The sequence below is a fragment of the Rattus norvegicus genome, chromosome 14 (assembly GCF_036323735.1).
Source record: "Rattus norvegicus strain BN/NHsdMcwi chromosome 14, GRCr8, whole genome shotgun sequence".
Classification (NCBI taxonomy): domain Eukaryota; kingdom Metazoa; phylum Chordata; class Mammalia; order Rodentia; family Muridae; genus Rattus; species Rattus norvegicus.
The window spans coordinates 89090231-89108315 of record NC_086032.1 but is presented as its reverse complement, the minus strand read 5'-3'; the positions used below and the strand labels follow the sequence as shown (position 1 = coordinate 89108315).

The 18085-nt window shown below is 37.6% G+C and overlaps 1 long non-coding RNA gene across 2 annotated transcripts in view; it reads right to left on the bottom strand.

Annotated features, from left to right (window-relative positions):
* LOC108352797 (uncharacterized) overlaps positions 1-16427 on the bottom strand; it is a 53302-nt gene extending 36875 nt beyond the window's left edge. Inside the window, exons 1-2 of one of the 2 annotated variants that reach the window (XR_001841193.3) lie at positions 16271-16427; positions 11952-12070 (exon numbers count right to left, since the gene is read on the bottom strand). This is a non-coding gene — a long non-coding RNA (uncharacterized LOC108352797). The remainder of the gene's footprint in view (positions 1-11951; positions 12071-16270) is intronic. The other variant, XR_005493416.2, reaches the window with a different exon arrangement.
* Between the last annotated feature and the right edge of the window lie 1658 nt (positions 16428-18085).

The window sequence follows — 18085 nt, the reverse complement described above, 5'->3', positions numbered from 1 at the left end:
ATCTGATACATCACTTTAAAATTGTGTTTTATAAATACTTGCAGCTTGATACCCATCAGTAGTAGGAAAAATAAAAGTTCAACCTTTGATGGACAAAGAAAATTCCCCATTTCCATTTTGATCCAGGTTCTCCTAATTCTGGAGCTATCTCTCCAGCCCCAAAACCAATGGATCTGCATCTTGAGGAGATAACATTGCTTTAGTTTACCGAGTCTTATTATGTGAGTCAGGTGAGCTTCTAATTGGACCTCTTCCTGCTTTAGCCTTCCCCTGGCAGGAATAATGCGAGGCTATAATGCACTCTGTTAGTATGTTTTGTTTATATCCATAAAAGAATGCTATGGAAAATTTTCCATGAGTATTGGAGTGCTTGAGCTTTTACATTTCATGATTTTGGAGTTCGGGGATTGAATGAAGAGTGTAATCAAACTTAGGCATTTTGTAACACTCAGCTGAACTCGGCCCTTGACGGCGCCTGTGCCGCCAGAGTGTGAATATCGGGCATAGGTCTGCGGGATTGAAAGAAAACACATACACAGGTCACCCGTTTTCAGAGAGTGCCACCAAGGCTTTACTGAGATCTCCTTATATACCCGAGGAGGCAAACAACAAGGCAGGTGAAAATCCCCAACCAGAAAAACAGGAAAAGTCTGTGTGGTGGAAAGTTCCAGGCCCAATCAGGGGCATAAACAACTTCTTAACAACCACAAGCTGGAAGGCTTGGTGGGGAGGAGGGGTGCCATGCAAAATCCCAGCCCCAAATCAGGAGCTAAGAGCAGCTGCCAAGGGTATAAACAACTTCTTGCTATAGCAGGCTAAAAGGCTCAGCAACAGGGAAGGGAAACACCCCAAGGTAGGGCCCAACAAGCCCTGACATCTGTGAGATTCTATCAGTCCACTGTTTGTGTGTGCCCTTCATCTTGCTCCTGTTTCATCTCCTGCCATTTAGCAAGGCATACTTATGAAGTGGAACAGACACAAAGGGCATACTTCTCCTGTTTAGAGCCTAATGGGTTTCCACCCTATGTCTTATGGTCTTCAGAACATTCTAAACCCATGGAAAACTTTTGCTTATTTTTGAAAATTAGGTCAAGATGATATTTATTCTTTTCAACTGACTTTTTTTCTTCCTACGTAATTCACCTGCTTATTGGTCTTGACTTATTGAATACGTTGCAATCTCTATGCACATTGTTCTGTTGGTAACTGCCACTTCACAAATGCCAGTCTCACCAGTTTGAGACCTAGAGAAATAAGTCTAGACGTTCTTGTTCATGGTTTTTGTCTCCCCAAATTATCTTCTTCAGGCAGAAATGTTAGCCTATTCCTACTTTTGTTCTTGCCTGTTATAAAAGGTTCTTTTGCCTCAGGTAGGCTTCGAGAAGCCATTAGACCAAAGGTATGTTCTTTGGTATCTTCTTTCCCCACTATGGAGACATAAACTTGTTTAACATTTCAACATAGTGGTTCTTCAAAGAATCATATTCCTCAGTGGTGGGGAGTCTATGACCTATTTCCAGCCCTGTGTGATATTGACATTTGTCTAATTGCTCTTTCTGAATCATGTGCCCACAAATGATAATATTTGCTGCATATCAAAGAACAGCTTGTCAGGCTCTAGAGAACTTCGGAGATACTCTGCAAAGCATCACTACCTTAGCCTCGTCACACTTCCAGTTCCACCATTCTCTTTAAGATACTTTCCTGACTCTAGTTGAGTTCCTTTGTACAAAACTGCTACTGACACTCTCTCCAAGAACCAACAAACACAGCAATGTATCTAAGGTAATATCTCTACTGTTTTGAACACAGATCTATACAAGTTAATGACCAGGGTCAGAAAACACTCATATGCTTTTCTTGATGAGAACAGAAAGTAAATGTGAACCCATGTACTTCTTCCTGGACAATTACTGCAGTTTAAAAAGTTTTATTTCTAAGTAGTAGCATACATTAAATTTATGACCAAAACATATCTGATATCGCTAAACAGATGTATTAAATCATTTATAGAAATCTTTCAGTTTCTATTAAGAGTTTTCTTTTGGATAATTTAGATTGTTGATGTATTTCTTTTATTTATATTTCTAGTATACTAATGTTTCCACATTATTGCTAAATATTAAAATAATAATTTAAAGTATGTATTGCCTTTATTATTTGTTACTGAATTTTGCCCCATTCAATATTCACCTATTTTCAGACAAAATGAATTTTTCCCTTCCTATTTATTCTTAGATTATTTTTATTTTATTTTATATAAACATTTATTGTATTAGTATGAAAACTTTTATATTACATTATATGTATGTATTGTATGGATTTATATATTTTTTAATTTATGTAATTTACATAATTTGTTTCTTTTTTCAAGAATCTTACCATGTACCTCAGGCTAAACTTGAACTCTCTATGTAGTCCAGGATTGTCTTTCTGCTTCAACATTCTATGAAAGTTATAGAGTTCTATTGGTCAAGAATATTATTGTTATTGTCTGATTTCCATTACTTTAGTCCTTTTGTCTTAATATTGTTACTATCCATTGAAATAAGCAATTCTTACATTTTTTGTTGTTATTAATATGATGTAATTTCAATTCAGCTCATCAACTTGACAGAAATCTTTTATTATATCTTTATATTTTGGACATCGTATCAAATGTTATTTTTACACAATTTTCATTGACTCCTACATCTAATAATTTATTTTTGTATGATTCATTTAGACTTGAATGATATATCTTAAGTTCTTTGAACTTTGGAGCAGACTGAAGGGTTGGCCCTTCAGAACCTGCCCCACATGTGGCCCATATATATACAGCCACCAAACTAGATAAGATGGATGAAGCTAAGAAGTGCATGCTGACATGAACCAGAGATAGATCTCTCCTGAGAAACACAGCCAGAACATGTCAAATTCACAGGCGAATGTCAACAGCAAACAACTGAACTGAGAACAAGACCCCCTTGGGGGGAATTAGAAGAAGTATTGAAAAGGCTGAAGGGGTTTGCGACCCCATAAGAAAAACAATGCCAACCAACCAGAGCTTCTAGGGACTAAACCACTACTCAAAGACTATACATGGATGGACTCTGGGCTCCAACTTCATATGTAGTAGTTAATAGCTTTGTTCGGACACCAGTGGAAGGGGAAGCCCTTGGTCCTGCCACGGTTGGACCCCCAGTGTACAGGATTGTTCTCGGGGGTGGTAATGGTGGGTGAATGGGGAGGGGAACAACCATATAGAAGGGGAGGGGTTAAGGGGCTGATAGACAGGAAACTGGGAAAGGGAATAACATTTGAAATGTAAACAAGAAATATCCAATTTAATAAAAATGGAAGAAAAAGAAAGAAAGAAAGAAAGAAAGAAAGAAAGCTGCTATGAAAAAAATGAGAAAGTTAACACAGTCTATAATGTCTCATTTATAATACATATATATGTAAATATATTTACAAGGACTAAAGCAGAAAATCAAATACCTAAATTTAATGTTAAATCCATATTCAGTAAATATTAATTAATAAAAATTTTTATTGATCATTTATCAAATTTAATTATGCCTAAGTGTCTAGATGAAGACCAACAGTGGAAAAATTTTTAAATTTTCAGAATAAAGTACTAAAAATCTAAAAAAAAAGTTCTTTGAACTCAAATATGAGTACATATTTTGTATGGAACCAGATGTAAGTCTCACTAATATCCTAGATGACGCTTATTTCAATCACCTTGACAAAATTTATCACCACAGGTAATAAACATCAGAAAGATCATATACTACAATCAAGTGATGGTTTTCCAAGAAACAAAAGAGTGCTTTAATACAGAGAAATCAATGCCAATAATGGCAGCCATCTGAAAGACAAAATTTAGACACTCTAAGTAAACTTTTAAAAAGCATTTGAAAAATTTAACATCCTTTCCTGATGAAACCCGGAGCAACCAAGGCACTGTAGAAATGTGTCTCAAGAAGGTACAGCCTGTTAATATTACAAGGCCAACGCCAGCTACAATTGCCCATTATCAGATCTAGAACAAAATAAAAAATGTGTACTTTCAAAACATCAACATAATAGCAGTCATTTGGATAGTAGGAAAATTAGAGAAATAAATACACAGTGCCCATATTAAAAGGGATGTCAAATTATCTATTTGCAAGTAATCTGATGTTACATATGAAATCTCTAATATTTCAACATAGAAAGTACTGTTGTAATTGATGAATGACTTAAGTAAATTTGTAGGATAGGAAAATCACATATATACAAAAATAACATTGCATATTCTAGCAAGAACTAGATGAATAAAATGAAAAAGACTATTTTCAATATCCACAGGGGGAAAGTAGATCTACACTTAAACAAGAGAATGGATGATCTCAACAAATAATATTTTAAAATATTGATATGCATAAGAAACAGGAAAAAAGACACAATGGACTTAGATTGAAAAGATTAATACTGTTCAATGCCCAAGCTACCAAAAGCTATCTACAGTATCAGTGTAATGGAAACCACAACATTTTTGCAGAAAAAAGCTAAATAAATTCTTATGAAAGCAAAAAGAGAAAAGGGGGAGGGGAATAGTCAAACCATACAGATCAAGCATAGCTAAATGCAAGCATAGCTAAATGCATCAAAACACCAAATTGCTAGTCTATATTCACCGGATCTTTTCAACATCAGTAGGAGGATATCTTAGAAAAAGTACACAGGTAGAAAGGTAGACTTATGTATCCAGAAAAATGACACTAAATATCTTACTATATATAAACATTAACAGAAAAATGATTCACAACCTCAAATGTCATTCAAAGCTATAATTATATTGTTAAGATAATGTAAAAATTGAAGACATTGGTACAACAAATATTATTTTACATAAGAACACCAAAATAGAAAAATTAAAAACATGAAAATTGAACTTATGACAAACCAGGAAACTCCTGTGTTAGAAAAGAAACAGAGCAAAGAGACAATGTGTAGAATGGGAGAAGTGCACAAATGGATTATGTGCCAAAAATCTAAAGTCCAGGGCACATAAGAAGTTTTAAAAACTGTGATGAAAGTGCTATGAGAGAATGTGTACGAAAGCTGAGGAGATGGCCTGATGGTTAGGAGCACCTGTTGCTCTTCCAGAGGACCTGAGTTGGGTTCACAGCGCCCACACTGAGGGGCTCACAAATACCTATTACTCCAGCTACAGGGATCTGAAGTTTAGTTTAGACACTCACAGACAGTGTATGAGCATTGCACACACACACACACACACACACACACACACACACACACACACACACCAAAATTACTATTTTGAACAAGAATGGCTAAATAAGCAGAATAGGTACTTCTTAAAAGATTCACAAAAGCCAACAAATTTTTTAAAGTTAACGAGTTAGAAGAGAAAAGGGAGAGGGAAATGATTATATTATTTTATTATATAATTATATTATGATTTCAAAGTAAAAGAACAAATAATAAAAGAACATACACACAGTTGACAATCCCCCTCAAAGTGAAAACATAGTGGAATCCCATGTAACTCCATTTCACATGGCTATTGTTAAAAAGATAAAGTAACAAATGCTGGAATGAATCGTTGATAGGTAGGTGAAATCATGTTCATGGGTAAGGATGTGAATTAGCATAGTCATCATAGAAAAGATGAGATTTCATAAGCAGAAAAAAAACAGACAAAAAATTAAATGCTAAAACCTGAGCAAACATGGGATTCAACAATTTAACACCTGGCTTTATGTATCCAAGTGAAATAATGTTTTAATTTAAAACATCCAAATGTCCATATTCATTGTAGCACTATTTACCTAAGTTATTTATGCAATCAACTGAGATGCTTGTGAGTAGATGGATAGCTTAAAATATACTATAATGCCAGGCATGGTGGCCCAGGTGTGCACCCCCAGCACTGGGGAGAATAAGGTAGGATGATTGAGAATGTGGAGAGCTGACTCTGTCTTTCATAGACTGCAGCACTCAGGAGAGGGCAGAGAGGGCAGAGAGGGCCTGTACCTCTCCTGGGTGGCGGACACCTAGATAAGCTGGTCCTGAGGTGATGACATTGGGAAAGCTGGCCCCTTCCATTGTCTGTCTTGAAATGTCTTGGGTGCTAAAGAGATGTATCCCCTTACCACATGGGCACCTGCAGTAGTTTGTCAGAATAGAAGAGCTGGCCTTGCCCCTCACCAGCTATACCACTTGGGAGAGGGTAACTCCTCACCCTCCCTGGGCAGCACAGTAAAGCTGGCCTTGGTAGGGTGAACACAGGAGAACCAACTACCCCCCTCCTAAGGGCATGAGAGTGAAAAAGCTGCTCCTGCCCCTTGCCTGGGAAAAGCTAGAAAGCTGGCCCCTGTGGCGCAGGTGCAGGAGAGCTGGTGAGATGACCAATACTGCTTCCATTTTCTCTTCAAGTTCCTTTGCAAAAGGGTATACTGTGTGACACACCAAGACCCACGGCAGCTTCCTTGGTGCGATTTTTTTATTTTGGGGATTTTAGTTTTGCTTGTTATGATTTTTTTTGGGGGGGAGGAGGTGGTAAGAGCTGAGGGCAGATATGAAGAGATGGGGAAATGAATGGGATTGGGATGTGTAATGTCATGATGTGAAAATCTCCAAGGATCAATTAAAAGGGCTTTTTAATTGTTCATTTCTGTGATCTCTTTAACATTCTTTATACACACGTATAACATTTCATACTCCATTGAAGTGAGAACTTAAGGGTTCTTTGGAAAGTCAGGTTTGTCAGATACTATTTTGCTGGGGCAAACATGTAAAGGAACATTTCACTGAAGCGGACAAAACCGAAAGGCCAAGACAGACTGGTGAAAGCACACTTCACTGAAGCAAACACAGGTGGAAGGATGATCTGCTAAAGCAAGCATGTGAAAGGACATGTGATGAAGGATTCTTCACTAAGCATATGCAGGCATTGATCTACCTTACATTGCGTAGCTGAGCTCCATTTATCAGGACTGCATAGAGAGAAATGCACTATAAAGCTTACATAGACTCAGACCGTTTAGTGGAGTGACACCAACTGAGACAGTTTGACATGGAGTTTTACTAAGTCATACTCACATGCTTAGGCAAGACACTCGATGAGGAAAAAAACATGGAGGACATATGGTGTTTAGAGGTAGTATAAATAGGACTCCACGGCCAGTGATTGAGGCTAGGCTAGGCTTGCTTGTAGAGCTAGCTGTGCAACCCTTGTTGGTCTCCAGTCTTCTCTGATCTTTGCTTTCCTGAGAGAGGCACAGCCAGGAACTTTTCCTGGTGTTCCTACTGGTCCCTACTGGTGCCTAGTGCCAAGACTGCAGACTGACTGTCTCTACTAGGTTATGCCACTGCTGCTGATTCATGTTTGCTATCCCAACTCTACTGACATGGACTGCTGGTGTATCCACAAAGTGTTTGCAAGTGGATAGAGCTGTCTCTCCTGACCTGTGAACTGAACTGCACAACACAGATGGGAGTTTCTTCAAAGAATCACTTCTAAACGGGTATGGTTTTCCTGCATTCTTTCTGTTCTACTATCTCTTGTGGGTGGTGGACTAAAAGAGAGGTTTCTAAAGGACCATCATTAAAAAATAGATCTAGAAAAAATAAAAGTTACAATCTGTTGTATAACTGTTGTAAAATGATATCACCTATCATTTAAAATCGATATAACTTAAATAAAATCTTCTGTGATCATCAAGAAAAGAAAAATTAGTTACTATACAACCCATGAATTCTGTTCCTACAATTATGGCCAAGAATTATGAAATGTGCATGTGTGAGTGTGTGTGAAAATATTCCTGCAAATGTGTGTTGAAAATCCTAGAACTCTAGGTGGATATCTTCCTCTTTTGTTTTCTCTGTTGCTTTATTGAGACAAGGTCTCTCACTGAACTCTGAACTCACAGATTTGGTTAGACTGCTGGCCAACAAGTTCCAGTGGTCCTCTGGCCTGTGTCCCTCAGCATTGAAATTATAGGCACATGGTGCTACAACTGGCTATTCCATTTTCATGAACTCTGAGGCTCCAAACTCAGGTCTTTCTGCTTGCACAGTAAACTGAGCCATCACCTAACCCATCAAACACATTTTTTGCATTTATTTTATATTATAATTTAATTGGTTATCTCTCCCCCTTTCTCCTTCCATGCCTTTCCCCCTGCTCCTTCAAATTAACAGATGTTTTCACTAATTGTTATTGCATATATACGCATGTATATAATGTATATTTCTAAATATAGCCTGCCCCATTCACATAATTCTATCTCTATATATGTTTTCATGGCTAGCTGATTGGCAGTGTACAAACAGTCAGTGTCAGTGCGCTCTTCCCTGGAGAAAACCATTTCACTGGCTCCCAGTTGTCCTCACTTTCCTATAGTTCCTCCTTTAGAGTTGAGGTTTCATGGACTTTTCTCTGTGCAGTTTAGCATGTACATTAGTGGCATCCTTATTCATTGAATACTGGGGAAGTTATGCTGGTGAGCCACTGTGAGTATAGCTTCTGACATTATTAGAAGACACAAGCTCACAAGCTCAGAAGACTCACTGATCTCTGGTTCTTTTCATCTTTCCACCTCCTTCCCTTCTTCAGCCTAAATTATGGGAGTGTTTTGTATATGTGTCCACTGGGACTGGGCTCTACAACTCTGCATTTTTGGCTGATTGTGGTTTTCCATAGTGATTTCTGATTGGTTAAAGATTTCTGTATGACTCTCAAATTCAAATATGTAATGAATCCAGTGTGCTTCCCAAAGTACTAGTCCACGTTGCCCTCCTCAGCTTAACAACCACCTTGGTTCTGAACTTACAGCATTCCACTTGGCACTGTGCCAGCTCTTACGCCATGCAAGACCTACAAGTGCTGCCACCAGTACCTCATCAGGCTTCAGAGCAGGCTTTGTGCTCTGAGCACCATCCTCTCGTGCATGCAAAGTTTTCCTGCTCCTATGGAAATACAAAGGCATATGAAAACAGCTTAGTTTATCCTGTTGCCATCCTTCAGCACTTAAGTATGGGTCAGAGTACTGTATCTTTAGACATGTTGTATTAGTATACTTGATTTGTGAAATGCCTGTTAACCCTTTAAGAGAAAAAGTGTGCTCAAAGCAACAGTAATGATGAAAACCCTTCGATACATCTCTTAAACATTGCTCTTGTACAGCTACATGCGACAAATTTTTCATCTGGGCAGAGGGAAAAAGGTGATTTCATGAAGCTAGAATTTATTTCAGAAATCATTAGAAATATTTATTTATATTTTAATAGGATTTAATTTTCATCTATAAGTAAGTGGCTAAATTTGGGTAGAAGATGTCAAAGATACAGGTGTCAGTCGAGTATGCTCATTGCTAGCAGGTCATGCATACAGAAACAAGGGGAAAATACTTCAGGCCATCCCTGCGATATGAATGGACTTCAGTAACCATGATGCATGGAAATAAATCTCTACATGATTTTTAATGAAATTTTAGCTGTGGAAAACATGAACTAAGCCAAACTGAACAGACACCTGAACATTAAGAATACAACGTACAGCAACAAAAGAATGTTTTGAACAAATTTAAAAATCCTCAAGCATAAAGACAAACAATGTCTTGAGAAATGTGTTTCTGTCACTAAAGAAATGTTTACTAGCACCTTACAAAAGTTGTTTGATTAGGCAGCCTACATGATGGGAAATCTTCTGGAACCTGTTAGTTCTTAAAAGTCAAAAGGAGTCCATTAGAGAGAAAAAAAGAGTAAAGTTCACACAATTTCTATCAGGCACTCCATCTAAAAGATTCCAGAATTTACTAATGACCCATTCTAGGAGTGTTAAGGGCAGGCTAATGTTTGTAACTGGTATTTCCAGCATGGAACACAGTTGCTGGTTTGTGCAATATATATTATTAAGGGCATGCACACGGTATAACTTTTTTGTTCTTAAAATGTTGTTAAGGTGTAACCTCCCATATGTAGAGGTGAAGTGCTTCTCAAGAGGGAAAGGGAGGGTGCATGGCTACATTCCCTCCTTACCACCATCATGCTGCAGGGGTGGTGGAACATAGCCTAAGACCCCAGCCGGGCTGAGAAACAGAGCAAGCTGAGGCTGAAGAGGCAGGAGTTCCTGACATCACCACTGGGAACCTGGTGGAGCTGGGAATGACAGGACTGCAAGTGATAAGCCAGGGCAGAAGGGAGGGAAACTCTGGCTTAGCTCAGCGGTGAGTGTACATTTCTGGGCAGCAGAGGGTCCTTCTGCGTTCTAAATGATGAAGGATTCCCCCACAGAAATTCTTAATGAGAGAATCTTTGTCCAACTGTTTATTCATTCTTCATCATGGAAAATGGGGTCATATGACTTACTCAGGGTGGACCAGAGATTAAATAGTATTTTGTAGGAGGAATGTTTGGGAAGGGAAGCTTATTGGCTAAACCCTTAGGGGGCATCTAGAGACCTCATTAGCATAAAGAACTCTGTGTTCTATGCTATATGACTAGTGGTCATGATCTCCATGTGGGAGGCCATGGTCACATACTTCAGGAGAGAAAATGGTTCAGGAGTGGATGAAATGCCTACCATTCTCTAATATGAGAATTTACTGGGGGTTCTGAATCTGCTCAACTGCCCCAGTTTTTGTCAGGTAATACTGGTCCACTTGCCCCACAGTTGCCTTCTGTTACCATCTATTATACTGGAGCAAGAAGGGTACAGATCCCCGGAAGTCAAATCTGTGATTCAACTTCTGTGAACACATGAGTATAGCACAGTTGACAGAGTGTTTCCCTGGCATTCAGACAAAACTCAGTTTCATTGCCCATTGATGGTTAGTACCAAGCTGGAGGTAGAAGGAAATGGATGAGTAGTTTGAGTTAAGTTCAGTGAGTGTGTAGAATCAAAACCATAATAAAGAATTAAATAAGTTTATCTCCAAACACCAAAACTGTATCTCTTCTCACTTAGAACTTAAAACCGGAGACCCACAGAATATGGAGAACACAGAACACCTGCTGGCCTAATCTGAGACACGCAAACCTAAGCAAAAACTGCTGTGGCAGGCACCATAGCCCTGGTAAGTGGAAAGAATCAGCTCAAAGGCAAATACACCACAGAGCAGGCCACAGCAGAGCATTGATTTTCAGGGAGAAAGTCATGTTCCTTAGAAAACAGCGTGATCGCCACTCCACTAAGACCTTGCATACTAACCAATCTGGTGAAGTAGGATTTAACAGGATTCACAATCAAGCAGAGATTAATCCAGAAATCAACTTGGGGAGGAGTCATAGTCACACAATAAACAAGGAAAACCTCATAGAACATATTGGGTCATGGGAATTACATCAGACTTTGTAATAGAAACTAGGAAAGCAAGGGCGAATCACTATCTGTTTCTCTCTCTCTCTCTCTCTCTCTATATATATATATATATATATATATATATATATATATATAGGAATGCATGTGTGTATGTACATGCATGTATGTATATGAGTGTATGTATATATTATGTCTATATATTCTTTTCAATAATAATGCTGAATATTAATAATCTTAACTTTCCATCAAGAAGGACAGACAACTGTTTTGAAACTGTCTTCCAGAAATGTCAGAGAAGCTATACACATCAAGTCTAACCAACATGGCTGCCAAAATATGAGTCAACAAAGGAGGATAGCAATAGATATGCAAATGTAGAAAAATCATATAACCTCAACATTAGACAAAAAAACTATAGGCAACTAAGGAATGTTAAGACGTTTAGAATATGTCCTAACTACACATATATGCCATTGATTTGAAAGACAGCAAGGGAATTGGAGTACATGAGAAGATTTAGAAAGAAGAAAAAGAAAAGAGGAAATTATATAATAATTTCAAAAAAGTATTAAATGTCCATGGCTATGATTAACTTTCAGCACATGCATTAATATAGAGGAAGTGAGCAGTTTACCTAACTGGCTGTAAAAATACTTAAGCCAGATTTCCTGTGATCTGCACGAATCTATGGGCTAAGAAGGCTGGGTATCAGACATCTTCCTTTGACATCACAATTTAATGCTGAGATCGAATCTGGAAAATTTAGAAACCACAGGTGAGTGCTGGTGGGGTTAAACACAGACTTTTAAGTTCTTGGTCTTGGATTTTGGTTGGATTTGCCATCTCATGTTCTGTGCCTTGGGTTTCAAGCAGGCTTTGCACTATCCTTGAATCTTTACATTAATACAGCTTTTGGAAGCACAAGAACCTAGAAATGGGGGTGCCTTAGCACTTGCATATCAAAATCCTATTGGCTTGATTCTAAAGGGAGAACTCTCTTTCTCCAGAGGTGGCAGCATCTGATGCTTCATTTGGAGAACTACTATAGACGGTCTGCAGTTACCACAGTCCATATGTGACATCCACCTCTATTTGTCTTTGAGCCTAGTCAGTTTTCACTGACATCTGTACTCAGCATCTAGGTTAATTACTTTACTTTGAAGTTTGATCCATGTACACTTTATGTATGTGCAGAAAGATATTTCCTATAAACTTTCCCTTTCCCTGAAGAGAGCTATCTAACTTATTGAAACATATATTTCAGTTATCAACACTGCACTTTAAGTGTAAAATATTTCGTATTGGGTATTCTGTATATCAAATTCCAGAAGCATTTTTAATTGTGCTTCTTAGATAAAATTTGTGTCCTAAGACTTTGCCTTTGCCTATAATTCAGAGTTCTTCCTTCTGAAATGAACATAAAGTCACATGTATTGATTACTAAGCCAAGGATGGCTTCTCTGTTCCCTTCAGCTTGTGAATGGGACTCAGCTATATGACACTAACTGTAATTCATGTTAACTGTGCTGCTGTATTCATGCTGAAAAAGACATCCCAATTATTAGTCATTTTCATTTAGCATGTTTAAATAGCAAAAAATTCCCTGATGCATTAGAAACACCATCCTGCAATCAACACTAAATATTGTTTAGGCTACATCAGTCAGTTAGTTCTTATGTACATAACCCAGGTTAAGGCAATCTCTGTCACTAGGAGTGTGTGCTGAGTGTGTCATGTACACAATCCTGTAAGGAGAGGATGAGTGGCCTGGATAATCTGTCTCCTACAATCTACATTGATGGAGTAGATTAACCATGTAGACATAGTTGTAATCTCTTATCTCTAGGAAGAGAACTGGTCTATCTTCACGATGAAAGCCCTAGTCACCATCCTACTTCCTTCTGGATTGTTACAGATAGTTTCCCTGCCAACCTACAGACCATGTGAACCTCCCCCGGATGAGCTCCCTTGTTGATATAAGCTACAGAAGCTTATTAAGCCCTGCAAATAAACCCCTTTCAGTTGAATACCAAATGCCAAAGTAGAAGTACAAAGGCCCTTTGCAGGTGTTACAAGACTTTACTCGATTCAAGAGTGTGACCATGGTGAACATTGCTTATATCTGAGTTTGTGCAACCACTATAAAGTCTTTGAGGTATTTTGTGACTGTGAGCATTTCTACTACTGCCTATCATTGGTTTTTGTTTTTTTTTAAACATTATCCTTGTACCTAGAGTAAATTGTTACTAAATTAACTACTAACATAAATAGGTGAGCTTGTTAGACAACATTTATCTCAATTTTCCTGTCAAGTTTCAAGCTGATGAAAAGTAATACAATGAATAGGTAAGTTTACTCTAATTGTCATCAAAGGGATTTGAAAAGGACACTGGGCCACAGTGGGAAGCCTCGTAAAGTTGTGTGTTTTCAGTAGTTCTTTGGTCTGATATATTTTAATGCATATAATATGTAAAATCACCAAAACAATAACAGTTTTATTTCACCTTCCATTTAGTCTAAGGTAGAGCATGGCAAAAACATAAGATCCTTCATAATGTGAAGATAATTTAAGGTAAGAAAGTGAAAACCATTAGGAAATGTCTTTTGTTCATCAAGAAAAGGGATTTGGCGGCCCCTCATGTCGCTGGACTGTGTAGTTTGTGGCATCTGTGAAATGGAAATGCTGGACCAGAGGTGTGGCGTCATCAGTGCCCAGCACTTACGTCATATCTCTTCAAAACTCATACAAAATCAGATGGGGGAACATTCTAGCTTCCTTCCTGTTGGTCTGATAAAACATTGTGGCCAAAATAAACTTAGGGAGAGAAAGAGTGTTTGGTTTACACTTCCAGGTCACATGCCACCAGTGAGGGAAATCAAGACAGGAACTCAGCAGAAACCTGTGAACAGGGACTGTGGAAGAACATAACTTGGTGGCTGATTCATCAGCCCATGCTTAGCTAGCCTCTTTACATCCCCAAAACACCTGCCTTGAAATGGTACCACCCACAGTGAATTAGATTCTCCTGAATTAATTAATAATCAAGATAATCATGCACAAGCTAACCTGCTAAACAATTACTGAATTAATAGTCTTTATCATGTGATTCTGGGCTTTGTCAAGCTGACAGTTAGGATGACCAGGACAGAGAGAATCAGAAAATCAGCCACAGTGCAATAAAACATTTGATGCCATCATCACATTTATTTGTTTGTTTATTTTGTTTTTACAATTTTTTATTAATTAATTAAATAATTTGTGTGTGTGTGTGTGTGTGTGTGTGTGTGTGTGTGTATACACAGATTTGTCAATGTTTTATCCCAAACACAGGGACTCTGTGGATTACACTTGAGTCATAAGCTTGGCAGAAAGTGCCACTTAGTCATCTTGGGTTGGCCATCAAAATATTTGTGATCCAAGAATTTATAGCTCTCTGTTACATGGGGTTGTGATTCAGATATATGAAGTTATGAGATACCGAGGGATCATAAACAGACTGAAGTTTGTTTGTGATGATGCTTCTCATGCTTGTGTCAAGCTCTGAGTCTAGGTAACTGGGACACAACCCATGTTGTCGCTCTGTATGTCTTCACAATTTATTGTGTAGGAAGGAGGGTGGTAAATGATATGTTTCAAACCAGTCAAATATTCACTAAATTAAATGCTCCATTTAAAGAGGAAAGTGGATAATTGAGGATTCACTAAAAACTCATTAACTCAGCTACAAGTGACCTCAAACACCAAGAATAAATAGTTGACAGTTCTTCAGCTGCATAATCATTTCTCAAATAAATTTTGTATTTCATTGTCATCTTTCTACTATCTAAATGAATGGCAACACAATCTCATATTCAAGAACTGAAGTAATTTTGCCTAAAGTTGATACGATTGGTGGTGCAATTACTGACTAGATGACTTCTATGTATTTCTACTCCAGAGATTTAGATTTTTCAAAGTGAGTTGGGACATTTATGCTTGCTTTCAGAATTGGGAAGGCAGATCCCATTGATCACTTGGATTTTGGAGCTGGAGTCTAGCGTCACCACACGGAGGACAAAGCTGCCTCAGGTTTCCATCCTTGCTGTCCTTTTGTTTCCTTTCTCTCCCTTCTTTCTGAGGACTGATTACATCAGCATTTGATCACCCCAAACCTGACACCTTGTAAACATGCAGTCTATACTCTGTTAACTGTTTCCTTTCTTCCACCCCTAGTTCTTCATCATGTACAAACTCCTTTAATAAATGCTGAGCTTGGGGGAAGTCCTTGCCCTAATAGATGTCCATGTTTTATTTGATACTATATTAGTACACCATGAAAATAGCCATTTATCTCTCATTGCAAAAGTATCTTATAGTTGACAATATCTATACACATAGCCTTTATAGAACACTTCCGTGAAATACCCACTTGAGATATTCATCCATTTAATTTCAATTCCCAAGTGTTCGATAAAACGTGAAATTTCTAGAATGTCATATCAAGCAAAGTGATATAACATTATCAGAGTTAATTTTCAAAAATGAAGATGAAGAAACTGTCACTTGAGTTCGAAAAGGATTCTGATTTCTTGAGTAAGACAATACACACTTCATAAAATATATTTGCCCATAAAGTATACTTAGTTTCAACATCTTAGCCCTGTTTACATGATGCTAAGTTATTTTCAGTTCCTGTTCATTTGAATGTACATTTAATGTTAATTCGCACTTAGTTGCCACAAACTTTAAGACAACTATCAACTATACAGGTAGGTGTAACTTATGTGCCACATCTTTTTCTCAGGACAGAGATTCCTGACACCTATTGCCATTGTCAACAGGAGCTGTCACCACCACATAACTTTCCATCCTGTCTGTCCATTTTCTTTGCCCTGTCTATGTAGGCATCATCTGTATTTCAGGTCTTTGAGATTGACCTGTCAGCCTAAAAACTCTTGTATACTGATTATTACCTTTGCCTCTTCTGGTCTCCTTCTGTAACCTACCACAGACTTTGAAATTCTTATTTTAATGACAGCTAAATAAGTGACTTGCTGATTGGAGCAGTCATCTCCTGCTGATGTGGGGGAGGTGGGTACTATCTCCTGAAGCTTTGGGCTGGTATATCAGGCACCCAGTGGTTGACAGCATAACAGCTTCTATGATGACATCATAAACATTGACATTCTGTGGCTCCTTGAGGAATTTTTCACATGATAAAATAAAACCTGAGTTTGTGATTCCCAAATGTATTTGAATTATTTCTGGCAATAATTTGCTCTAGATAACTAAGAACTTCAAGGAGATATAGAGCCATTGGATTTTACATATCCACAGGCCTTTTAAAGGCATCTTGAGCTTTATTTGTATCAATGTCAGCTTCTTTCTCTCTACTTTTATTTTCTGATCCTTTATGTAACTTCTACACTATCCACCAATATAGCTTTACAGAAGACTCTCAAGCTACAAAAGAAGTCAGTCAAGCCACCTTCTTTCTCTCATTTCCAATCATTGAACAAAAATATATAGTTGTAACACAGTCACTTTCCTGACCTCGCCTACCTTTGACTTGCTCAACTCTTCATCCACCATGTACAAAAACACTTCAGTAGCTTTTGGTGAATATTATACTTTTTTTCTTTTGTTTTCTAGCAATGTCATCTTAACTGAAATGGTCTTTGAACAGTTTTAAGTCTACTTCCTACAAAATTCCCCTTAAAAATCATTTAAAATATTCTTTAAAAATTACTGATAAAGATGAGGTCTAATTTCTAAATTATGTTACAATGTACAGAGTTGTTTAAAAACATCCAAATGATTTCTGAAAGTCTAAGAGTTTCTGTTTTGTTATTTTTAAACTAAATTAAACAAGGTATGGAACACACATGCGGTGGTCAGGGGTAGCTGATCCCAAGGACCTAGTCCTGGATTAATATGCCAGCTGAATTTTTATCCCCCTTTAGAAAATACAGTATTGCCATTATAAAAAATGCAAAGAAAGGGGCTGGGGATTTAGCTCAGTGGTAGAGCGCTTACCTAGGAAGTGCAAGGCCCTGGGTTCGGTCCCCAGCTCCGAAAAAAAAAATGCAAAGAATTCATTACTTTTCTGTAACAGTTTGTATGGATTTATTACTTAATTAGTTTTTACCTTTATTTGACAGGGGTTATTGAATGCACCTTACACTTCCATAAAGCCAGAACAAAAATCTAAGTAATCTTTTATAGGGTCTCCTATTAAAATGTAGTCTAACCAAACACAAAAAATGTATTCACATACCTCAGAGAATTTTCAATTTGTCACATCTTTCAAGCAGCTGGGAAGATGTGTATTCAAGAAGTGATTTATTTCCTGTGAGGAGACAAAACCACTCAACAAAAAACTGAAATTAATTATTTCTACCCGATTGTAAATGGTTGACACTTACACAATGCCACGCTAAATTGTACTGAATAGGAAAGAGTTTTATGAGCAAGACAAGATGGAGAGGAATCAGCACTGGAGGAAGAAGCAAGATTCACCATAAAACAGACAGGATTTCAGATGACTCATAGAGAACATTTCACAGCAGATCTGACATGAAGCGTAGAACTATAATCTGTGTTGCTCAGGTCATTATCATGTTCATATTTATCTATATTCTACGCTAATGATCAGAAGGAAAATGACCTATTTTATAGTCCAGGTTGTCAGTACAGTCACAACACAGTCATACCTAAGAAAAAACAAAGGTATTTAACAAATATAAGCATATATTAAAATAGTCATATTTCATAAAATTGATATATCA